Below are 26,546 nucleotides of genomic sequence, written 5' to 3' on the forward strand. Positions count from 1 at the left end.
TGACTGGAAAAGCACCGAGACACACACACCCGAGTGAGTGTGTTCCAGAGCACTGACTGTGGAAAGAACTTTAACCAGTTACACAGCCTGAAAAAACATCACACCATTCACAGCGGGGAGAGACCGTACACGTGTTCTGTGTGTGGATGAGGCTTCAACTGATTGTCCGACCTGGAGAGACACAAGGACACCCAATACATGGAGAAACCGTGGAAATGTGAAGCTTGTGGGAAGAGATTCCGAGTCCGATCGAAGCTGGAGATTCATCAACGCAGTCACACAGGGGAGAGGCCATTTACCTGCTCTGTGTGTGGGAAGGGATTCACTGAATTATCCAGCCTGAAGTCACATGAAAGAGTTCACACTGTGGAGAAGCCGTTTCCCTGCTCTCAGTGTGGGAAGGGATTCAGACATTCATCCACCCTGAAGTCACATCAGCGAATTCATACTGGGGAGAGACCGTTCACCTGCTCTCAATGTGAGAAGAGATTCACTGCGTTATCTAGCTTGAAGTCACACCAACGGGTACACACTGGGGAGAAGCCATTCACCTGCTATCAGTGTGGGAAGGGATTCAGTCAGGTATCCAACCTGAAGACACACCAGCGAGTTCACACTGGGGAGAAGCTATTCACCTGCTCTCAGTGTGGGAAGGAATTCACTGCGTTATTCAGCCTGAAGTCACATCAGCGAATTCACACTGGGGAGAAGCCATTCACCTGCTCTCAGTGTGGGAAAGGATTTACTCAGTCACCCCACCTGCAGGCACACCAGCGAGTTCACAGTGGGGAGAGACCGTTCCCCTGCTCTCAGTGTGGGAAGGAATTCAGAGATTTATCCACCCTGCGGACACACCAGCGAATTCACACAGGGGAGAGGCCATTCACCTGCTCTCAGTGTGGGAAGAGATTCGCTCAGTTATCCAGCCTGACGATACACCAGCGGGTTCACACAGGGGAGAGGCCGTTCATCTGTTCTCAGTGTGGGAAGGGATTCAGACATTCATCCACCCTGTGGAGACATGAGCGATTTCACACTGGGGAGAAGCCGTTCACCTGCTCTCAGTGTGGTAATGGATTCACTCAGTTATCCCACTTGAAGAGTCACCAGCGAATTCACACTGGGCAGAAGCCATTCACCTGCTCTCATTGTGGGAAAGGATTCCGACATTCATCCAACCTGCAGAGACATCAGCGAGTTCACACGGGGAGAGGCCTTTCACCTGCTCTGATTAGGGGAGGCATTGAGTGATCTATCTCACCTGCGGAGACACTGGCAAGTTCGCACAGTGGAGAGGCCGTTCATCTGCTCTCAATGTGGGAACACATTTTGTGTTTCATCACAACTACTGAGACACCAACAAGTTCACAATTGATTGCAGGGATTGAATTCTGCTGTTGTTGTTTCTGCTCTCAATTACATTCGGAACTGCAATTTATTCATCCTGTCAATTGGTCAATATGGATGGTCGGGGTTTCTTTCTACTGGAAAGACTGGTCTTGCAACGTTTCCTCCAGTGGGCTGATGCTCTTTGAGCTTTGTTGCGAATACGTGGTTTCCAATTTCACAAGGGTCAAAAGTGGAAATGTGTTGGAAGTTAGAAGATATTTAGTTCCCATTTCTGTTTGGAACCCCCTAAAGCATGCCACGTTGCCATGAAGATGGGCGATGGTGGTTACATGGTTCTTTGTTTAATTTTTCTGTGTGTTTCTCAAAGAAGGAAACTGTTGAGGTATGAGGGACAGGTTGTCTGTGGTAGGTTGGGAAATTACAATAAAAGGTTAGACAATAAACAGACATTTGCTGGCATTTAAAGATTTATTACATATTTGCAACAAATACACATTCCTTTCAGGAACAAAAATCCACAGGAAAAGTGATGCAGTAATTCTTCCCACCTACTGATACACCAAAAGGTTCACAATTGATTGCAGGAGTTGGCTTCTGTTATTGTTTCTACTCTCAATTATATTCAGCACTGCCTTTCATTCATTTTCACAGCTGCTCAGATATAGATTCCTTTGAGAAACAAAAATCCAACAGGAATGGTGATGCAACCGTAGCGAACAAGATAAGTTACAGATTCTATTAGATCCAAGGAAGAGGCTCATAAAGTGGCAAAAATAGTAGTGAGCCTGAGGATTGGGAACTAGTTTTAGAATTTAGCAACGGAGGATCAAGAAACTGATAAAGAGAAAATAGAATATGGGAGCAAACTGGGGAGAACTGGAAAAGCTCCTATCGGAATGTGAAAAGGAAAAGATTAGCAAAGACCAATGTGGGTCCATTCCAGGCAGAGACAGGAGAGTTTATAATGGGGAATAAGGAAATGGCAGAGAAACTAAACACTGTGTGTCTGGCTTCATGGAGGAAGATACAGAAATTCTCCCCAAAACATGAGAACACCAAGGGGTTCTCACAATTGTGAGCATGAGTGAAAAAGTAGTACTGGAGAATTTAATTGGATTAAAAATTAATAAATCCCCAAAAGCTGATGCAGCATGGGTTCACAAAGGGTAGGTCGTGTCTGACCAATTTGGTAGAATTTTTTGAGGCCGTTACCAGTGCAGTAGATAACGGGGAGCCAATGGATGTGGTATATCTGGATTTCCAGAAAGCTTTTGACAAGGTGCCACACAAAAGGTTGCTGCATAAACTAAAGATGCATGGCATTAAGGTAAAGTGGTAGCATGGGTAGAGGATTGGTTAACTAACAGAAAGCAGAGAGTGGGGATAAATGGGTGTTTCTCTGGTTGGCAACCTGTAACTAGTGGGGTCCCTCAAGGATCAGTGTTAGGCCCGCAGTTGTTCACAATTTACATAGACGATTTGGAGTTGGGGACCAAGTACAATGTGTCAAAGTTTGCAGACGACACTAAGATGAGTGGTAAAGCAAAAGGTGCAGAGGATACCGGAAGTCTGCAGAAGGATTTGGGTAAGTTAGGTGAATGGGCTAGGGTCTGGCAGATGGAATTCAATGTTGCCAAGTGTGAGGCTATCCATTTTGGGAGGAATAACAGCAGAATGGATTATTATTTAAACGGTAAGATGTTAAAACATGCTGCTGTGCAGAGGGACCTGGGTGTGCTGGTGCACGAGTCGCAAAAAGTTGGTGTGCAGGTTCAACAGGTTATTAAGAAGGCTAATCGAGTTTTGTCTTTCATTGCTAGAGGGATGGAGTTCAAGACTAGTGAGGTTATGCTGCAATTGTATAGGGTGTTGGTGTGGCCGCATCTGGAGTATTGTGTTCAGTTTTGGTCTCCTTACCTGAGAAAGGACATATTGGCACTGTCGGGAGTGCAGAGGAGATTCACTAGGTTGATCCCAGAGTTGAGGGCATTAGATTATGACGAGAGGTTGAGTAGACTGGGACTGTACTCATTGGAGTTTAGAAGGATGCGGGGGGGATCTTATTGAGACAGAGAAAATTGTGAAGGGAATAGGTAGGATAGATGCGGGCAGGTTGTTTCCACTGGTCGGGGAAAGCAGAACTAGGGGGCATAGCCTCAAAATAAGGGGAAGTAGATTGAGGACGGAGTGTAGGAGGAACCTCTTCACCCAAAGGGTTGTGAATCTCTGGAATTCCTTGCCCAGTGAAGCAGTTGAGGCTCCTTCTTTAAACGTTTTTAAGAAAAAGGTGGATGCCTTTCTAAAGAATAAAGGGATTTGGGGATATGGTGTACGGGCTGGAGAGTGGAGCTGAGTCCACAAAGATCAGCCATGATCTCATTAAATGGCGGAGCAGGCTCGAGGGGCCAGATGGCCGACTCCTGTTCCTAATTCTTATGTTCTTATGAATCCGACCAAGGTTCCCATTTTACGGGACGTGTCATGCAGAACGTCCTCACGATATTTGGCATCACCCAAAAATTCCACATAGCATACCACCCACGTGGTATCGTGGAGGGCATTAATCGGACCCTAAACACCACCCTCAGAAAAATGGTCCAGCAGAACAACACCACTTGGGACTCAGTCCTCCCTTTTGTGCTGATTTTTTGCGTAACACTATTTCTACCTCCAGAGGTTACACACCACACACCCTCATGACCGGACGCCCCATGCAAGGCACAGAATATTTGTTAGGTTTGGACCTGACCAGCCCCGAAGTGACGGCCCTCCATTAGTTGCAAATGTTAAAACGGCTCAGCGAGCAGCCGCAGCAAAATTGGGCACCAGAAAGAAACAAAGCAAGGCTTGTTTCGACAAGACAGTGCATGCGACTGAGTATAGTATCTGACAGCAAGTGATGCTTTCTGTGTATAACCCCAGCACATTCCTGTCACCAAAATACTCGGGTCCGTATTACATTGCGGATAAAGTAAGCCCTTCCGTTTACAAAATAAAGTACCCCAATGGTAAGACTGCGTGGTTTCATATAAACCAGCTGAAGGCTTATGGAACACAGTCGAACCACGCACACCACGTCATGCTTGACGCAGCACACCACACCCCGCCCACAGCCAACATAATCCTACCAACCCCCACCACGACCAGCCCAGCCACGGACTCGACCTTAACGCCATCCCCGAAATATACACTCCGCCCCGGAATGCCCACAGACTGCAGCTGCAGAGACAGCGACTGTGACTTGGACGATAGCCACAGCACGCCTCCCTACTATCCCCATGCACCAGGACCCACACCTGGCGACTCCGACTTCGATCCAAGTGATCCCTTCCTGATCACTTTCCTGAACAAGCCCCACCACCGAACCACACTGACGACCCCAATTTTGTCCCCACACAACTAGACACCAATTACTGGCACCGAGATAACTCATACCGACTCGTCCGCAACGACGAGAGCGACCCCAACTCACACTAGGCAGCCCTTTCAGCCCTAATCCACTCCAGAGTTTGGCACCCGGGAGAAGAGGAAGACCTTGGGTCTGACTCCCAAACCGCCAACCCCTTTGCGACCCTGTTCACAACCGAGAACTGAGGTGTCCAGATGATGTTTTAAAGGAACCGCTTGGGAGAAGTGTTGTCCCTTCTGATGGAACCTGCAGAATGTTTTATGTTGTTTGTAAGTTTGTTAAATGTTGTATGTCCGACAGGAGAATTTTTCTCACTGCCACACGCCTATTTGGCCGAAACCTCTGAGAACTTGCCTTCGGAGACTAACCATTGCCAGCCGCCAATTCACCTGAAACCTCTGAGCACTTGCCCACAGAGACCCACCGTTGCCAGACACTTGTTCAGAGGAACTAGCTTGGCTGCAGACACTTGTTGGGGTATCAGACGCCCGATCGTAACTGCCCTTCTGGTTCGAAGGATAGAACCACTACGGCAGCCCCACCACGATGACTACATTTTTGCCCGTTCTTGTCGGTTGCTCAGGCAGTGGAGAAACGGCTTGAGACCCGCCCTGCCTGGAAACCCCCCGCTGGTCAACTATGCTCAGGTAGGAGAGATACGGCATTGGTAGCCATCCTACCCGGGGACTCCATCCAAATCGTACCCGTCGCGGCCCATACGCACCTCATTTTGGCATTTTTCAGTTCAAAAGGTTTTGTTTGTTTAGGTAACCTTTAGGTTGCCAGCCATCTGCTATTTACATCCTGGAACATTTGGATGCTAAATCAGCACTGGTTCATCATTGGGAAGTGTGTCTTCTCCTAAAATTTGTTTTTTTATAAAATGAGGGAGTCACACATAGTGACCAATTATAAAGGGAATAATTGGCACAAAAGGACAGACACACTAGCATACCAGATATTAAACAAAGATAGTTACAGACGCTATGCTTGTTTCTACAGAACTCCAGGACCGGAGAAAAGAAAGAAAAGGAAAGAGAACAGCCATGAGGACTTCCTTCATATGGATCAACATAATGTTATTGGACATTTGGTTGCGCGTGACCGCGAACACCATGACTTCAAACCCCCCAGCCGTTAATGTTTCATTGCCCCGCAGTACCCAGAGCCCAGTCACCAGTGACACTACATCTTCTTGGTGTGCCAGGTTCATAACCTGGTACTCCCTGTCCTATGTGATCGAAACACTATTAGCGTTGGTGATACTCTGCTGTGTAGTGCAGACTATGCGTCTACGTAAATGGAGAAGGAGAGCCTACCGCACTCGAACCCCGGTATATAGGATCAGATCCCTTATGTTCGGTTACGACCAGACCCCCGACCCCCACGATCTATTATAAAATAATAAAGTGCATTCACTTGCGTTTATTGTTGTTGTAAATAAAGAGATGTAAAAAACTTTTTCATGAGCAAAATTTGTATGATCCTGAGCTTGACTGCCAAGCCAGGAGAGACTGTATGAAATGCTATGATTTTGTTGTATGATTGAGGAAGGTAGGATAATGGAATGTTTAAGCGAGTGTAGTATATTAAGGATAAATTAGAGGTTCCCAGTTTATTGCTTTGTAATGCATGTCCCTGTCTGACATAGCGCCCATAGAATTGTTCGTTAAAATTTTTTGTGCATAGCTATGGTCAGTGCAGAGGCCATGAAGGAAGTGTCCCCCCCGGGTCTGGGAATGGAAAGTAACATAATGATGTGATCCTTCACGCTTCGCGTTAGGATCACAAGGAGGGCTTGTAGCCAGTGAAAATGGCTAACTCCCGATTAGAATGGCCAAACCCCGATTTAAAATGGCAAACGGAAGAGGCTGATGGGAAAATCAGCCAACAGGACTCAAACAGACAGCTGCAGGTAAAACTGTATTCACCTCTGGGGAGGCCGGACAGAATCGATACCTGCAGCCATCAGCAGAACAACACACCGGCCATCTGAATATTAATTAGCAATCCCCGGGAACAATGTGCAACAAATTAGACACAAAGCCAAGCCAGACTTTTCGGTGCCAGCAGGAGCCTACACAAAGAGAGGTGAACGACCACCCCAAAACCGCCCATTGATCAAGGAATCGCTCCAGCATTGGAGAATATCGAACCAAGTGATTGGGACAAAGTCCAATCACTTGGAACCAGGTACAGGGTCCGCCCCGGAAGGCGGGAAGCCTCTGGGGACTATAAGAATAGAGTCCAAGTTCAAATCGATCTCTCTGCACCCTTCTTCTCCTCTCTCCATCCTTCGAGACCCTTCTGACCTTCTGCAACAGCTGCTAAAATGGTAAGTCTTACTTCAACACTCGCTACGAGATAGGCGCTCCTGGCTATCGACCTGTACCAGCTTTGAATCCCGCAGGCTCAGAACCCATACGAAAGGCCATTCGTTTCCCTGACCTGGTGGGCCATTCCCAAAGTTAAGTATTGGCCTGTTAGTTGTAGGAAGTAGCTTAGAAGTAGAATTAACGTATAAGTATTTACTGTATATAATAAATGTCCGTTGATTTAACTCTTACTAAGCGGTGTGTTGGATTATTGATCATTACTCGGACTTGAACCATGTGGCGGTATCAGAAAGATACCTGGTGACTCAAGAGCAAAGGTGATCGAACAAGAGCAATTAAACTAAGGCTAAAACGAGCAACATTTGTCCTCTGCTCGCTTTTAAAGGCTTCCCAATCCTCTGGCTTCCCACTAATCCTCGCCACTTCGTAAACTTTTTCTTTAGTTTTTATGCTGTCCTTGACATCCCTCATCAGCCATGGATGCCTTGTCCTCCACTTAGCATATATTCTGCTCCTTGGGATGAATTTCTGTTGTGCCGGCCTAATAACCCCCCAAAACTCCTGCCATTGCTGTTCCACTATCTTCCCTGCTAGGCTCCTTTTCCAATCAACTCCGGCTAGCTCCTCCCTCATGTCTTTGTAGTTACCTTTATTTCATTGTAATAAAATACGGTGAATAGCCTCCTGCACTGTAGGGATTTGAGAATCCCAAAATTATTGCACAGCACTTGGAAAACAGTGGCAGGATTGGGCAGAGTCAGCATGGATTTATGAAAGGGAAAATCATGCTTGACAAGTCGACTGGAATTCAGCAAAATGAGGGAGATGTTGACGCGGAGCTGGGTTCGATTCCCGGGCAGGGCATGATGCTTTATTGTTGTCCAGCAAACCGTTCAACGAAGCTGAATCGCAGTTTCACAGAAAAGAGCTCTGCCAGAATCAGTTAAGTGAGATTTGTTGTTTCACATCAGAGCTTAAAAAGTCCAAGTGCAGCAGGTCGAGAACAAGTACAGATGCTGGAAGAGACGGAGAGATGTTGACGTCAGCCAAAATTTGGGTGGTAATGGGCCAGATGTTATTGCTCACCAGAGACAAGTATCTCCCAGATCTGGGTGCAAATCTCGGGCGTGGCATCAGGAAAATTTCTCACTCAAATTATTCAGTGCATTGAGGTCTCAGGAGCTGAATACAACGAAAGAAGCATAAGTCATTTAGGGATTATGTAAATGCTGCGCGGAGGTTAAGTGAGCGGGGTATAATCTACCTGCATGTTTCTGAGCCTGTGCTCGGTGTATTGGGAGGTTTGCTCCTGGTTGGACTGTCCCCGGGATGGGCAGTAACCCGCTGATTGAAGCTGCAGTCCACGCGTTCTGCTGGCAGCGAGTGAATGGAGAGTTTGGGTAAAATCATAGATTATCATAGATTATCATAGAATTTACAGTGCAGAAGGAGGCCATTCGGCCCTTCGAGTCTGCACCGGCTCTTGGAAAGAGCACCCCACCCAAGGCCAACACCTCCACCCCATCCCCATAACCCAGTAACCCCACCCAACACTAAGGGCAATTTTGGACACTAAGGGCAATTTATCATGGCCAATCCACCTAACCTGCACATCTTTGGACTGTGGGAGGAAACCGGGGCACCCGGAGGAAACCCACGCACACACAGTGAGGATGTGCAGACTCCGCACAGACAGTGACCCAAGCCAGAATCGAACCTGGGACCCTGGAGCTGTGAAGCAATTGTGCTATCCACAATGCTACCGTGCTGCCCTAATCCTGCTGCTTGTCCCTCTCTCACCCACTGTGGAGCCGGGGAAGAAAGAATCTCATTCAAAACTTGTGGAAGTGTAAATGTGTGATGACGAATTGTGTTAATGTTTAACAACAAATCGGAACGTGGAAGCTTTGCCTCATAGTTACAGATGAGTAAGTTTCTTGCTTATGCCCAGTCTGAAACAGGGGAGTAACCCGTGAAAGTGTACAAACTCAGCAATAGCATGATGGGAAAAATAGCCAACTTATGTAACCAAGTGTAAGACAGCTGTGTCAGCTAAGTGCCAAGTTCAGACCCTGACAAACTAGACAAAGCTAAGAATCCACATAATCGTATCATACACGGCCAGAAGAGGGAAAATAGTGCCTGACCTTAGTAAAACCTGATAACAAAGCCACGATCCAGGAATGTCCCAATAACACAACCTCCTCATGACCTAGGTCCATCTGCGTCAAGGCATCATGAGGGCAGAGGTGAAAAACAAAATAGGACCACGTCTTAAATCCTCTAAAGACAAAATACTGAAAATAAGCCGAGTCAGAGTCTTTCCATGACAACATGTTTGATCAGAAGTTATGACTGTATTGACATTTTTGAACAAGGTCTGTTTTTGTAAAATGATACAGCTTTTGTATAAATAGTGAACGTTTTCTCCATGTCTTTGCGAGCTTGAGAAAGAATGAGCAGGTTTACCTTAACAGCTCTCTCTCTCTCTAACCTGTAGCCATCTGCATGCAGACTTTGGTCAATAAAGTTTAAGGTGAGAGGGGCAAAGTTTAGAGTAGATGTACGAGGCAAGTTTTTTACGCAGAGGGTAGTGGGTGCCTGGAACTCACTACCGGAGGAGGTAGTGGAGGCAGGGACGATAGGGACATTTAAGGGGCATCTTGACAAATATATGAATAGGATGGGAATAGAAGGATACGGACCCAGGAAGTGTAGAAGATTGTAGTTTAGTCGGGCAGTATGGTCGGCACGGGCTTGGAGGGCCGAAGGGCCTGTTCCTGTGCTGTACATTTCTTTGTTCTTTGTTCTTTTAATAAAGACGAAGTTAGTTTTATCGAAACCAAGGTGTAAAGTTGTTTTTTTCACAGTCTTGAAGTAGGAAACATTTTAAAAGACGACAGTGGCGCTGCGAGCCCTCACCAATACCCTGAGTGGCTTCCGTGGGGGACCGAACAAGTGATCGAGCACGAACCCGGAGAGCGGAGACGGACGGCGCAACAAGGTAAGCTTTAACCTTGGTCTCTCTCTCTCTCTCGGATCGGTGCTGTGACCCCTCATCCCTGACGGATAACACTGACAGGTGACGGTGTTCGAATCTAAATTTGACTGAGAGTAATGTTCTTAGGGTCTGGGACCCGGTTGTCGTTCAAAGCCTAAGGTCAGGGACCACCTGCTCTTGTTTTTTTTTCCCCAGGACAGGGATACACAGGCTTGGCTAGGTCAGGGACCAGATTTGGATTTTTGATTTTTAAATTTACAAGGCAGTTTTTCCCCATTTTTTTTCTTCTCTCTCTCTTTTAATTTTTTTTCCACTCCTTAAAAGTCATGGGCCAGTGCCTGGACAAAACGGAGGACAATTCTCCCTTGCTTTTTATGTGCACCATGTTCCCTGATAAGGAACGCAATTTACGCCTCTTGTCTTCAGCTTTAAATAAGAAATTCGGATCTGAAATTTGGCCACTAGGTGGTACCTGGAATTTAGAAAACTGCACCGCGGCAGAGACAGCCATTTGGTCTCGGAATGCCGGAGCCAAATGGAAGAAATTAATTACCAAATGGCAAAAAGAATCAGACAGACGACACAAACTGTCCTTGTTAATGACTTGGAGGGACAATGCCCGTAGGAGAGGGATTGCTGATTATAAAGACGGAGAAACCAAAGACTGGGAAACGTTGAAATTCGAATGTGAACTATGGGACAGGAAAGATCCTAAGAATCAAGGGGGGGATAATACTGCATCGGGTGGTAAGCAGGTCGGAATAGCCCATCAGATTAAAAATCAGGAGGATCCTCCCACTACCTCTGGCATGCCGTTGTTTCCCTATTTGATTGATACAGAGGAGGAGGAGGAGGAATTAAATCCCACGATGCCCCCATGGCCACCTCTTCCCAGCTCCACGGTGCGGCAGCCCCGTTCTCACACTCCCCCTTGTAACAATCTTGCTGCCGATAATCTCCCTGCTCCTATTACTCCCATTGCAACACGCACTCGCTCAAAAGCACCAACCACCTTCCTCGATCAGCCCGTTACCTCTGTTAATCAGGCTTTCCAAGAATTAACTATCAGTACAGGACCGGTAGAGGAGCCTTTTCCACCACCGCCTCCCCCTGCAAATTTTCCAATCCGACGTCTCGTTAACCCTCGAGCGACTGATGACGACGACCAATTTATTGAGACATGGCAGGCTTTTAAACCTCAGGAGCTCTGTTTGATCATGGCTCACTGTCCGTCACATAAAACGGACCCAGAGGGCTTTACTGAATATCTGAGGAGAACTGCGACTGTGTATGGTGCTACCCCTAGGGATCAGTATTCCCTTATTTTTTCATCCCTTCCCCCAGATTTAGGTGAGAAATGGAAACGAGAATTAGGGGATCATGGAACCACATGGGATGCGTTTAAAACCAACAATCCATCAGATGAGGCTCAACTCGCTTTAATGTTCCCAGCACTTAAGCGTGCTCTCCATAAACCTGTAGATATCTCCAAAATTCTTGATTGTACACCCACTCCTAAGGAGGAGGGTCCTGAATTTTTTGACCGCTTTTGTGGAATTTACACTCTTTATTCCGGTGATGAGACTTTTAATGCGGGGTTGAAATCTCCCCAGTTCAATGCGCTGCTTATGCAGGTCGTGCCTGACCGCATAGCAACCAGTATTAAAACTAATAATATGGATTGGTCTGATAGCTCCAAATCCCACATGCGACGTGCTATCTCTTATTACTGGAGCAATGGCCGTGACCGCGAAGCTTTCAGAAGGGACCCTCCTACACCCAGAATAAAGTCGGAGTTTGTCCAGCGACCCCCTCGCAGGAACGCCCCACCATATGAACGTCACCAAGGCCCTCCCCGGCCTTGTCCTCCAACCCGAGACAGTGTCACTTGCTTTAATTGCAGACGGACGGGTCACTACGCTAGGGATTGCCCTGCTCCACGCAGAGACAGGGCACCCCCTCCACGGCGGTATGCTCCCTTCACTGACTCCCACCCCTATTGACTGGCCCGCTCCAATTTCCCGGTTCTCTCTGGCGACCACTCTGAGGAACCCACAGCTACAATTCACATTGAGGGTATTCCCGTCCCCTTCCTCATTGATACAGGGGCAACTGCTTCTACGTTGAATTTGACGTTAGTTAAACAGTATTGTTTTCCTCTCTCAGACGAATATGTGGAACTTTCTGGTTTTATGGGTGAGGGGGCTACATACCAACTCACGAAACCCCTTCTGGTTCAATTTAATGACCGTCAATGTTATATTCCCTTCACTGTCACGCGTACCCTCGGTGTTAATCTTGCTGGCCGTGATCTGTTATGTCCCTTACAAGTTGAGATTGTTTGCGTTGACGACGGCGTCACGATCTCCACGGCTCCACAAGTCCAGCCTCGAAATTTACCCCTTTTCTTCACTCCCCAATGGTGGTCCGTTGATTTTGATCACTCCAATTTTTCACCTCCCTTGCATGTTCTTCATCCACACGTGACCCTTTGCTATGACCACACGGGGTGCTCGCCCGATTTAGAGACCATCTACCGGGACTCCCTCGGGTCCACGGTGGCGGTTACTTTCATCGCTCATGCTGAGGGAAAAGAGGGCTCTGCATTTCTTGTTGAAGTGCCCCTCGTATTCTGGAAACAGTCTGGACTAGTGGCACCTCACGTTACCCTCACTGTCAATGCAGGCTACAGTGCCAGGTCACTGGGCTTTCTGGTTGCTACCCTCCAAGGAAAATGTGATCCTTTTTATACTGGATGACAGACCTTCCCTGAAGGCACGTTACAGTATTTTTCACAGCCCTTTTGTGTTGATGGTACATTGAACCACCATCGGACCAACCGTTCCTCATCCCCAGAGATTCCTGCAGACTTATGGGCTGCGTCCAATCACGAAGTGGGTCTTACTAATGTGCCTCCAGTTCTCATTAAGGTTAAGTCCGGTGTGCCCCTGCCCTCCATTTCTCAGTACCCTATTCGCCCTGACGCTCAGGAAGGAATCTCCAGCATGATACAATCCTTCCTTCAACAGGGAATTTTGGTTCCATGCCAATCGCCCTGTAACACTCCTATTCTTCCAGTTCCTAAGGTTGGGCGGCCGTCTGAATGGCGTTTGGTCCAGGACCTCCGCTGTATCAATCAAATCGTTGAACCCTTGCATCCCCTGGTCACTAACCCGGCTACAATCCTCAGTAATATCCCGCCTGAGGCAGCTGTCTTTACCCTTGTGGACTTACAACATGCTTTTTTGCGATACCCCTTGCCGCTGAATCCCAGTATTTGTTTGCCTTCACATTCAAAGGGCACCAGTACACTTGGACTAGGCTACCGCAAGGTTTCATTCATTCACCGACACTCTTCTCACAGGCACTGCACTCCCAATTAGCTACTTTGACACCCCCGGAGGGATCTACTATTATACAGTCTGTCGATGACTTACTCCTTGCTAGCTCTGACTTTGCTTCTAACGAACGCGACTCCATTTATCTGCTCACCCGTCTCCATTCCTGGGGATATGTAATACCACCTAATAAAGTACACAAAGGACAGAGGCAGGTTAAATTTCTGGGCGTTCTGATAAGCGCTACTGAACGTTCCCTTACGCAGGATCGTATTACTCCCATTTTGCAAACCGCACTTCCTACCTCGCCAAAGCAGATGAGAGCCGTTTTAGGTTTAGTGAACTTTTGCAGACAATGGATTCCGAATGTTACTGCTCATACTAAGGAGCTTACTCCTTATTCCTCCCAGAATTCACCCCTTAAGTTTGAACTACCCGATTTAGCACAGCAATCTTTTGTTACTCTCAAGAACACGCTGGCTTCCGCCCCGGCTCTAGGACGACCTCTTTATGACAGGCCCTTCCAGTTGTATGTTAATGTCCTTGACCTATGTGCCACGGGTGTCTTGACACAGGAACATGGTGACCAATGCCGTCCGGTTGCCTATTATTCTACTAAATTGGATCCAGTAGCTTGTGGTTTGCCCCCCTGCACTCAAATTCTCACTGCTGTACATGTGTTAGCTCAGGCAGCCTCTAATTTAATCCTTCATCAGCCCGTGCATGTGTATACCTCACACTCTGTTGTGGCTCTCCTTACATCTCAGCAGACCCAGCATCTGACACAGGCCCGCTTGAGCCGATATGAGGTCTCACTATTACAGAACCCATATCTGTCTTTCCATTACTGTTCCACTTTAAATCCCGCAGCATTCCTCGACCATCCCCCTGATGTACTTGTTGATCCACCACATGATTGTTTGCTTAGGAATCACTTCCTTACCGCAACTCGTCCCGATTTAACTGACCACCCTCTTGATAATCCTGATCTCACTTTTTATGTTGATGGCAGTTCTTCTATTTCCCAAATGGGTGTCCCGCAATCGGGGTATGCCATTGTTACAGACACTGACATTCTGGAAGCAGCTGCTTTCCAGATTCCAGTCTCGGCACAGAAAGCTGAGCTATTCGCCCTTACTAGAGCTTGTGTTCTGGCCAAAGACCAAAGTGCGAATGTGTACACAGACTCTAGGTACGCTTTTGGTGTCACCCACTATTTTGGCCGCCTCTGGCAGCAACGTGGATTCCTTACCTCTGCAGGCTCTCCCATTCTAAATGCTCTTTGGGTTAAAAATCTCCTCGTTGCTATTCAACTTCCTCGTCAACTGGCTATCATTAAATGTGCTGCGCACACTTCCAGGTACACTCCTGTGCAATTAGGAAACGCCCGTGCTGATTCAGCCGCTAAGGCAGCATCTGCATCAGCCCCTATAATTGTTCCCGCAGGGGGTACACAGGCTTTAAATCAGCTACCTATTCTAGCAGAAAAGGGCATGCCAGAGTTAGCTGAAATTCAAAGGTTACAGAGGGACGCCTCTGATTCTGAGCGCACACTATGGAAGTCAATGGGGTGTTCGCACTCGTTGACACAAAACCTCTGGCTTACCCCAGTAGGTCAAGTTTGTGTTCCAGATTCGTCATTGCCGATACTTATTGATTATTTGCATTCTTGTACACATCTTGGCAAGGAGGGAATGGTACAGCTACTTTTGAAAACTTGGTGGCACCCAGATCTGAATACAGCAGCACAAATGTGGCTGGATCGATGTCTTATTTGCATGAAAAATAATAAGGGTAAAGGCATTAAATGCCCTCCCGGAACAACCCCCTTGCCAGATGGTCCTTTTGCCTGCATACAGCTTGATTTTATTGAATTACCTAAAGTACAATGCTATAAATATTGTTTAGTGATCATTGATGTATTTAGTAAATGGATTGAAGTCTTCCCCACCACCAACTGTACTGCACATACGGTGGTAAAATTACTATTGACAGAAATTATTCCCCGATTTGGGATTCCCAGAATGCTGAGCTCAGACAATGGAACACATTTTGTGGCTCGAATCAATTATGAATTATGCGAAGCACTCAAAATTAAACAACAACTGCACTGCGCGTATCATCCACAGGCAGCAGGAATTGTAGAAAGAGCAAATGGGACCTTAAAAGAAAAATTATCTAAATTGACCGAAGAAACTGGATTAAATTGGCTAAAGATATTGCCTATGGCACTGTTTCACATGAGGGTTACTCCACATTGGCGGTCCGGACTGTCAGCTGCAGAGATAGTCTACGGTCGGCCAATGAGGACTCCCTGGGATGCCCATGAAGAACCCCTAGAGGGAGTAGACCTCCACGTTATGGGAGATAAAATGCTGAGTTATTTGAAGCAATTAACATTTTCTTTAAAGTTTCTCCACTCGCAGGTAAAACAGGCCCATCTCCCAGCAGCAGCCGGAACAAAGATCCCTCGATATCCAGTAGTCAAACCAGGAGACTACGTGCTGATAAAGAATTGGGACAGAGAGAAGTTAGGGCAACGCTGGAGCGGCCCTTTTCAAGTATTGCTGACTACACCGACTGCCGTTAAACTCGAAGGACGTTCGAGTTGGGTACACCTATCGGATTGTAATAAGATTGGTTTCAGCCCCAACGAGGACGCAGAATGAGGATCTTCATTATCACATTTGGACTATTTGGACTAATTGGTCTGAATGGCCATTCGACAGTAGGCGAACAAACTGACCAAGAGCTGCGTGCTAATAGCTTTCTATGTATGTCATATATTTATGCTGACAGATTGAATGTAAGTAACTGTTGGGTTTGTACCCGTATCCCCATCCATTCCAAGGAGGGGCTACCTCTCCAATCACTCCCATTCCACTTAGCAGAAACAGTTGAGTGGATACTGCGTCAAAACCGAACACAGGGGTTCGGTGGAGATATGAAAATTTGGAGATCGGCTGGCTATGGGATGACTAGATTTTTAGCCTGGTATCAACCTGGATATCCCCATGTTTCGAATCCCCCTGCCCTTACCATCCCATCGAGCACTGCGCAAGGATCCCTATGTTTTAGTAAATCAGGAGAAGGACCATCAATGGGGCAGAGTAGGTGTAACCTTACAACCGAATGGCAGGGACCGATACCAAACCCTCCAACAAGGGTATGTTTGTTCTTGATTGGTCCAGGGTGTGGAATAAAACATCAAATAGCTCATGGACGCATAATTCCCAGGTACCCTGGATGACAATGGCTGAGAATTTTACGGCCTATAACGAAGTGTAAGACAGCTGTGTCAGCTAAGTGCCAAGTTCAGACCCTGACAAACTAGACAAAGCTAAGAATCCACATAATCGTATCATACAAGGCCAGAAGGGGGAAAATAGTGCCTGACCTTAGTAAAACCTGATAACAAAGCCATGATCCAGGAATGTCCCAATAACACAACCTCCTCATGACCTAGGTCCATCTGCGTCAAGGCATCATGAGGGCAGAGGTGAAAAAGAAAATAGGACCACGTCTTAAATCCTCTAAAGCCAAAATACTGCAAATAAGCCGAGTCAGGGTCTTTCCATGACAACATGTTTGATCAGAAGTTATGACTGTATTGACATTTTTGAACAAGGTCTGTTTTTGTAAAATGATACAGCTTTTGTATAAATATTGAACGTTTTCTCCATGTCTTTGCGAGCTTGAGAAAGAATGAGCAGGTTTACCTTAACAGCTCTCTCTCTCTCTAACCTGTAGCCATCTGCATGCAGACTTTGGTCAATAAAAACGAAGTTAGTTTTATCGAAACCAAGGTGTAAAGTTGTTTTTTTCACAGTCTTGAAGTAGGAAAAAGTATAAAAGACGACAGTCAGCATGGATTTATGAAAGGGAAAATCATGCTTGACAAATCGACTGGAATTCAGCAAAATGAGGGAGATGTTGACGCGGAGCTGGGTTCGATTCCCGGGCAGGTCATGATGCTTTATTGTTGTCCAGCAAACCGTTCAACGAAGCTGAATCGCAGTTTCACAGAAAAGAGCTCTGCCAGAATCAGTTAAGTGAGATTTGTTGTTTCACATCAGAGCTGAAAAAGTCCAAGTGCAGCAGGTCGAGAACAACTACAGATGCTGGAAGAGACGGAGAGATGTTGACGTCAGCCGAAATTTGGGTGGTAATGGGCCAGATGTTATTGCTCACCAGACGCAAGTATCTCCCAGGTTTGGGTGCAAATCTCGGGCGTGGCATCAGGAAAATTTCTCACTCAAATTATTCAGTGCATTGAGTTCTCAGGAGCTGAATACAACGAAAGAAGCATAAGTCATTTAGGGATTATGTAAATGCTGCGCGGAGGTTAAGTGAGCGGGGTATAATCTACCTGCATGTTTCTGAGCCTGTGCTCGGTGTATTGGGAGGTTTGCTCCTGGTTGGACTGTAGATGGGCAGTAACCCGCTGATTGAAGCTGCAGTCCCCGCGTTCTGCTGGCAGCGGGTGAATGGAGAGTTTGGGTAAAATCCTGCTGCTTGTCCCTCTCTCACCCACTGTGGAGCCGGGGAAGAAAGAATCTCATTCAAAACTTGTGGAAGTATAAATGTCACAAGGCTGTGAGATGACGTGTGTTAATGTTTAACAACAAATCGGAACGTGGAAGCTTTGCCTCATAGTTACAGATGAGTAAGTTTCTTGCTTATGCCCAGTATGAAACAGGGGAGTTTGTGTATGTTAAGCAAACGTGATAGTTTCACGTCAGAAAAAGATCAACAAAAATTCTAATATTGATCAAAACTTAATTGCGGAAAGGATTAACTGTCAATGTTTTGAAAAATTGAAATGAGTTATTTGGAATTACTAACGAATGTCCGCCGGATAAGTTTCACAGCAGCCACAGTGATAAGGTTGGTGGGTTTAGGAAATTGGAAGTTACACATGAGCAGCTTTTGGGACTATTTCACCTCACTGTCGATTTCATGTTACAGCGAACAGCAATCGGTGTTGTGATTGGCTGAAGATGTCACTTGTGTTCATTTTAAACATGTAAAACTCGGAAAATCAAAACAAATCAAATCAAATCAAAACAAAAGGTGAATGATATACTGTAAACCCGGGTTAAAATTTTCCGTGTCAGTTTCCCTGGTGGTCTAGTGGTTAGGATTCGGCGCTTTTACCGCCGCGGGTTCGATTCCCGGTCAGGGAATGATGAATTATTGTTGTCCAGCAAAATGTTCAATGAAGCTGAATCGCAGTTTCACAGAAAGGAGCTCTGCCAGAATCAGTTCAGTGACATTTATTGTTTCACATCAGAGCTGAAAAAGTCACGAGTGCAGCAGGTGGAGAACAAATACAGAGGCAGGAAGAAACGGTCAGTGATTGGCTGCAATGCAAGTGAGAGAGCTGTTGACGCAAGCGCAAATCTGCGTGGTATTGGGCCAGATGTTATTGCTCTCACAGACAGAAATATCTCCCCGATCTCGGTGCAAATCTCCAACGTGATGACAAGAAAACTTCGAACTGAAATTATTCAGTCCATTGAGGTCACAGGATCTGAATACACCTAAAGAAGCTCAAAGGATGTTCCACTGACTGAGGAATTGTGTAAATGCTGCTCGGAGGTTAAGTAAATCTACCTGCATGTTTCTGAGCCTGTGCTCGGTGTATTGGGAGCTTTGCTCCTGGTTGGGGTGTCCCCGGGATGGGCAGGAACCCGCTGATTGAAGCTGCAGTCCCCGCGTTCGGGTAAAATCCTGCTGCTTGTCCCTCTCTCACCCACTGTAGAGCCAGGCAAGAAATAATCTCATTCAAAACTTGTGGAAGTGTAAATGTCACATGGCTGTGAGATGACGTGTTGTGTTAATGTTTAACAACATATCGGAACCAGGAAGCTTTCCTCATAGTTACAGATGAGTACTTTTTAATATTCCTGCCCAGTGTGAAACAGGAGAGTTTGTGTTTGTTCCGCAAACGTGTGATAGTTTCAGTTCAGAAAAAGATCAACAAAAATTGGAAACTATTCTAATTTTGATCAAAACTTAATTGCGAAAAGGATTTACTATGTTTTCAAAAATTAAAATGAGTTATTTGAAATGACGAATGAATGTACGCCGGATGACGTGTTGTCAGTTTCACAGGGGCCACAGTGATAAGGTTGGTGGGTTTAGGAAATTGGAAGTTACACATGAGCAGCTTTTGGGACTATTTCACCTCACTGTCGATTTCATGTTACAGCGAACAACAATCGGTGTTGTGATTGGCTGAAGATGTCACTTGTGTTCATTTTAAACATGTAATTTTGTATACTTCTAATGAAAACTCGGAAATCAAAATAAAAGGTGAGTGATATACTGTCAACCCGGGTTACAACTTTTATCGTTAGTTTCCCTGGTGGTCTAGTGGTTAGGATTCGGCGCTCTCACCGCCGCGGCCCGGGTTCGATTCCCGGTCAGGGAATGATGAATTATTGTTGTCCAGCAAAATGTTGAATGAAGCTGAATCGCAGTTTCACAGAAAAGAGCTGTGCCAGAATCAGTTCAGTGACGTTTGTTGTTTCACATCAGAGCTGAAAAAGTCACAAGTGCAGCAGGTGGAGAACAAAGACAGAGGCAGGAAGAAACGGACAGTGATTGGCTGCAAGGTGAGAGAGATGATGAAGCAAGCGAAAATTTGAGTGGTATTGGGCCAGATTTTGATGCTCACCCAGACACAATAATCCCCCCCCCCCCCCCCCCCCCCCCCCGCCCCGATCAGGGTCCGAATCTCGTGATGACAAGTAAACTTCGAACTCAAATTATTCAGTCCATTGAGGTCACAGGAGCTGAATACAACAGAAGAAGCTCAAAGGATGTTCCACTGACTGAGGGATTGTGTAAATGCTGCTCGGAGGTTAGGTAGGCGGGGTATAATCTACCTGCATGTTTCTGAGCCTGTGCTCGGTGTATTGGGAGCTTTGCTCCTGGTTGGGGTGTCCCCGGGATGGGCAGTAACCCGCTGATTGAAGCTGCAGTCCCCGCGTTCGGGTAAAACCCTGCTGCTTGTCCCTCTCTCACCCACTGTAGAGCCAGGCAAGAAATAATCTCATTCAAAACTTGTGGAAGTGTAAATGTCACAAGGCTGTGAGATGACGTGTTGTGTTAATGTTTAACAACAAATCGGTACGAGGAAGCTTTGCCTCATAATTACAGATGAGTAAGTTTTAATGTTCCTGCCCAGTGTGAAACAGGAGAGTTTGTGTTTGTTCCGCAAACGTGTGATAGTTTCAGTTCAGAAAAAGGATTAACTATGTTTTCAAAAATTAAAATGAGTTATTTGAAATGACGAATGAATGTCCCCCGGATGACGTGTTGTCAGTTTCACAGGGGCCACAGTGATGAGGTTGGTGGGTTTCGGAAATTGGAAGTTACACATGAGCAGCTTGTTGGGCTATTTCACCTCACTGTCGATTTCATGTTACAGCGAACAACAATCGGTGTTGTGATTGGCTGAAGGTGTCACTTGTGTTCTTTATAAACATGTAATTTTGTATACTTCTAATGAAAACTCGGAAATCAAAATAAAAGGTGAGTGATATACTGTCAACCCGGGTTACAATTTTTGTCGTTAGTTTCCCTGGTGGTCTCGTGGATAGGATTCGGCGCTTTCACCGCCGCGGCCCGGATTCGATTCCCGGTCAGGGAATGATGAATTATTGTTGCCCAGCAAAATGTTCAATGAAGCTGAATCGCAGTTTCACAGAAAAGAGCTGTGCCAGAATCAGTTCAGTGACATTTATTGTTTCACATCAGAGCTGAAAAAGTCACAAGTGCAGCAGGTGGAGAACAAAGACAAGGGCAGGAAGAAACGGACAGTGATTGGCTGCAAAGTGAGAGAGATGATGAAGCAAGCGAAAATTTGAGTGGTATTGGGCCAGATTTTGATGCTCACACAGACACAATAATCCCCCCCCCCCGATCAGGGTCCGAATCTCGGGCGTGATGACAAGAAAACTTCGAACTCAAATTATTCAATCCATTGAGGTCACATGAGCTGAATACAACAGAAGAAGATCAAAGGAAGTGCCACTCACTGAGGGATTGTGTAAATGCTGCTCGGAGGTTAAGTGAGCGGGGTATAATCTACCTGCATGTTTCTGAGCCTGTGCTCGGTGTATTGGGAGCTTTGCTCCTGGTTACAGTGTCCCCGGGATGGGCAGTTAGCCGCTGATTGAAGCTGCAGTCCCCGCGTTCTGCTGGCAGCGGGTGAATGGAGAATTAGGGTAAAATCCTGCTGCTTGTCCCTCTCTCACCCACTGTGAAGCCGGGGAAGAGAGAAACACATTCCAAACTTGTAAAAGTGTAAATGTCACAAGGCTGTGAGATGACGTGTTGTGTTAATGTTTAACAACAAATCGGAACGAGGAAGCTTTGCCTCATAATTACAGATAAGTAAGTTTTAATGTTCCTGCCCTGTCTGAAACAGGGGAGTTTGTTTATGTTCAGCAAATGTGATAGTTTCACTTCAGAAAAAGATCAAAATAAACTGGAAACTTCAAATTTTGATCAAAACTTAATTGCGACAAAAAATGTTTTTAACAATTGAAATGAGTTATTTCTATTTACTGATGAATGTCTGCTGGATGTTGCGTTGTAAGTTTCACAGGAGCCACAGTGATCAAGTTGGTGGGTTTTGGAAATTGGAAGTTACACATGAGCAGCTTGTTGGGCTATTTCACCTCACTGTCGATTTCGTGTTCCAGCGAACAACAATTGGTGTGATTGGCTGAAGATGTCACTTCTGTTCATTATAAACATGTAATTTTGTATATTTCTAATTAAAACTGGGAAATAAGAATGAAAGGCGAATGCTGTCAGACGGGTTAAAACCCTGTTTGTCAGTTTCCCTGGTGGTCTAGTGGTTAGGATTCGGCGCTCTCATCGCCGCGGCCCGAGTTCAATTCCCGGTCAAGGAATGATGCTTTATTGTTCTCCACCAAACCTTTCAACGAAGCTGAATCGCAGTTTCGCAGGAAAGAGCTGTGCCAGAATCAGTTCAGTGACATTTGTTGCTTCACATCAGAGCTGAAAAAGTCAGGTCGAGAACAAATACAGAGGCAGGAAGAAACGGACCGTGATTGGCTGCAAGTGAGAGAAATGTTGACGCAAGCGCAAATCTGCGTGTTATTGGGCCAGATTTTGTTGCTCACACCGACACAATTATCCTCCAGATCAGGGTCCGAATCTCGGGCGTGATGACAAGAAAACTTCGAACTGAAATAATTCAGTCCATTGAGGCCACAGGAGCTGAATACAACAGAAGAAGCTCAAAGGAAGGTCCACTCACTGAGGGATTGTGTAAATGCTGCGCGGAGGTTAAGTGAGCGGGGCATAATCTACCTGCATGTTTCTGAGCCTGTGCTCGGTGTATTCGGAGCTTTGCTCCTGGTTGGAGTGTCCCCGGGATGGGCAGTAACCCGCTGATTGAAGCTGCAGTCCCCGCGTTCTGCTGGCAGCGGGTGAATGGAGAGTTCGGGTAAAATCCTGCTGCTTGTCCCTCTCTCACCCACTGTGGAGCCAGGTGGAGAACAAATACAGAGGCAGGAAGAAACGGACAGTGATTGGCTGCAAGGTGAGAGAGATGCTGACGCAAGCGAAAATCTGGCTGGTATTCGGCCAGATTGTGTTTGAATTTGGTAAATGCCATTGTTTGGTGGAAGTTGGTTCCTGGGTCACACCAGAGGTTGAACTGTGTAAATTCAGGATCACTTCAATACAGAGCATCCCACACACACAGTGAGTCTCCGGGGACGCTGCCTCAGCCCAGAGTTTTCCACACACACAGTGACTGTCCCGGGACGCTGCCTCAGCCCAGAGTGTCCCACACATACAGTGAGTGTCCCGTGACATCCCAGCGCGTCCCACACACACAGTGAGTGTTCCGGTACGCTGCCAAAGACATGACGGCGATCCGGCAGCGGGAGCTTCGAGAAGCTACAAAGAGCCAATTGACAAATGTGGCCCCGCACAATCAAGCTCCCTCCAGTTCCCCAAAATCACCAGTGCGGACTGGCTATCTGGGATTGCCTGTCTGGGTCTGCCTGTCTGGGTCTGCCTGTGTGGGACTGCCTGTCTGGTTCTGCCTGCCTGGGTCTGCGCCTGCCTGTCTGGGTCTGCCTGTCTGGGACTGCCTGTCTGGGACTGCCTGTCTGGGTCTGCCTGTCTGGTTCTGCCTGTCTGGGACTGCCTGTCTGGGTGTGCCTCTCTGGGTGTGCGTGTGTGGGAGTGCCTGTCTGGGTCTACCTGTCTGGTTCTGCCTGCCTGGCTCTGCCTGTCTGGGTCTGCCTGTCTGGGACTGCCTGTCTGGGTGTGCCTCGAATACTAGCAGAGTGTGCAATGGATTGGACGTGAATTCATCTTTTTCTTCGCTAAATTGCTCTGCTCTTATGAATATGGACACAGCTTGGCTACACAAGGTTACAAGTGTGCCTGGGCGTTTTTTGAGGAAAGAGCAATGCACTGGGCAGTCCACATTCTCGTTATAATAATAATCTTTCCTCCTGTCACAAGTCGGCTTACATTAACACTACAGTGAAGTTACTGTGAGAATACATTGAGGGCTCAACGTTAGCATTCAATCCACACCCAGAGAGATATCGAGGCCCCCACATTACACAGAATTGTTTCCTGTTCAATGGCAGCTGAGTGGTCAGAATTTCTCTCCTGCATTTTGCACGGACACCGCAGAATGTCAAAATATTTATTCGATGGGGAAGAGAATTGGCAACTAACTGAAAAGAGGTTAAAATCTGATTTGTGCGGTGATCAGGCTTGTATATTTCTAAAATCGTTCAGAGGATAAACGACACAAAATATGACAATGTAACTGGGATTGGATAATATTTATACGTGGACGATAACGGTGAATTATTACAGCATTGGACTGTTGGCATTATTTAAATATTTTCCGGATCAGAATGAATGGATATTTCACCCCATTCCTTAACTCGTCTCGGAATTTACTCTGTGTCCCAGCATAAATAAACGGGTTGCTGCAGTAACTGAGCACCTGCAAGATAATTCCGCTTTCCTCCAGAATATAATTTGATTCCTCGAAGTTGGAGCCAGAGAAATAAGTAGTTCCCGCAATCCTAACGTAGAGGAAGGCAATCACAGTTAACACATAGGACAGGATGAAGCTGCCCGAGATGGCGACCAGTAAAACAATGGACTTTCTCCGCTTCTCCATCTCCGGGTCACTCTCATTCTCTCCATTGTTCTGGCTCCTGAGTCTCCTGCGGGCTCTGTTGGCCACTCGGATGTTTCTGATGGTCAGAGCATTGAGCAATATAATCAGAATGAATGAGAGCCAAGTGGAAATGCGGATTATCCAGTCATATGCGATCCATACTGGTGATGTGTAAAACATGACCTTTACACTGCAGAACCAGGGCACGTCATTAATTACGTACAACGGTTTATAAATCAAATACAGGAAAGAAGATGCAAAAAAGCAACATATACAAATTGCCACGATGGCAACTGCCGCTGGCTTCGCTCTGCAATATTTTGTTTTCAGATTTTGGCAACAAATTGCCACGTATCTGTCAAAGGTGAAAGCCACTGTTAGCCATACAGAAACTCCAAACACTGTGCAGTTTAGGACAGCGCGGCAACGACATACATGTGTGATGGACAGGAAAGTGAATGGGAAATAAATGCCAGCAATCCGGTTTAGTATTACAGAGCTAACAATGACTGTGAAGTCTGACACTGCCATAGACACCAAGTAGCAGGTGATACATCGGGAGAAGCCACATCTTCCTCGGGACAGGATCACGATCGCTGCCAAGTTTGCTGCAACAATTAGGAAATAAAGAGAGAGAGATGGATGCGTAGAATGTGTGCCGGTGAGATTACGACAGCAGCTAAATTACACATACATTCAAAGAAAAATCATAATTCTAGTGGCTTATGTGTGAAATCTCCACATTTTCTCTTGGTACTTTCTTGTCAATGCTCAACCCCGACATAGAAACATAGAAAATAGGTGCAGGAGTAGGCCATTCGGCCCTTCGAGCCTGTACCACCATTCAATACGATCATGGCTGATCATGCAAATTCAGTATCCCACTCCCACTCTCTCTCCATACCCTTGATCCCTTTAGCTGCAAGGGCCAATCCCAGCTCCCTCTTGAATATATCCGATGAACTGGACCCAACAGCTTTCTGTGGCAGAGAATTCCACAAGCTCACAACTCTCCGAGAGAAGACGTTCTTCCTCACCTCAGTCCTGAGTGTCTTACCCCTTATTCTTAGGCTGGGACCCCCTAGTTCTGGAAGTTCCGAACATCGGGAACATTTTTCCCGCATTTAGCCTGTCCAGTCCCATCAGGATTTTCTATGTTTCTATGAGATCCCCTCTCGTTCTTCTAAACTCCAGTGAGTACGAGCCCAGTCGATCCTGTCTTTCAAATGTCAGTCCTGCCATCCTGTGAATTAGTAAGATGAACATTCGCTGGAAACCCTCAATAGTAAGGATGTCCTTCCTCAAACTCGGACACCAAAACTGCACACAATACTCAAGGTGTGGCCTCACTAAGGCCCTGTATAACTGCAGCAAGACATCCCTATTCCTATACTCAAATCCTCTCGCTATGAAGGCCCGCACGCCATTAGCTTTCCTCACCACCTGCTGTACCTGTATGCCAACCTTCAGCGACTGTTCCACCATGTCACCCAGGCCTCGTTACACTTCCCCTGTTCCTAAACTGCCACCATTCAGATAATAATCTGCCTTCCTGCGTTTGCCACCAAAGTGGATAACCTCACATTTACCCATTTTATATTGCATTTGCCAAGTATATGCCCACTCAGCCAGCCTGTCGAAGTCACCCTGCAGCCTCTTTGCATCCTTCTCACTGCACACTCTGCCACCCAGCTTAGTGTCATTTGCACATTTGGAGATATTGCATGCAATTCCTTCGTCCAAATCATTAATGTATTTTGTGAACAGTTGGGGTCCCAGCACTGAACCCTGCAGTACCCCACTAGTCACTTCCTGCCACTCTGAAAATGACCCATTTATTCCCACTCTCTGATTCCTGTCTGCCAACCAGTTCTCTATCCACGTCAATACATTACCACCGACACCCCCC

The 26,546-nt window shown here is 46.5% G+C and overlaps 1 protein-coding gene and 2 non-coding genes across 3 annotated transcripts in view; 2 read left to right on the forward strand and 1 right to left on the reverse strand.

Moving 5' to 3' along the window:
* LOC140420588 (uncharacterized) overlaps positions 1-26,546 on the reverse strand; it is a 282,147-nt gene that overhangs the window by 36,094 nt on the left and 219,507 nt on the right. The gene's annotated exons all lie outside the window — the stretch shown is intronic.
* Positions 19,799-19,870, forward strand: trnae-cuc (transfer RNA glutamic acid (anticodon CUC)). Its single transcript has one exon. It is a non-coding gene; the product is annotated as a tRNA-Glu (tRNA).
* Positions 22,293-22,364, forward strand: trnae-cuc (transfer RNA glutamic acid (anticodon CUC)). The gene has a single exon. It is a non-coding gene; the product is annotated as a tRNA-Glu (tRNA).

Source organism: Scyliorhinus torazame, chromosome 5 (assembly GCF_047496885.1).
Source record: "Scyliorhinus torazame isolate Kashiwa2021f chromosome 5, sScyTor2.1, whole genome shotgun sequence".
Taxonomy (NCBI): Eukaryota; Metazoa; Chordata; class Chondrichthyes; order Carcharhiniformes; family Scyliorhinidae; genus Scyliorhinus; species Scyliorhinus torazame.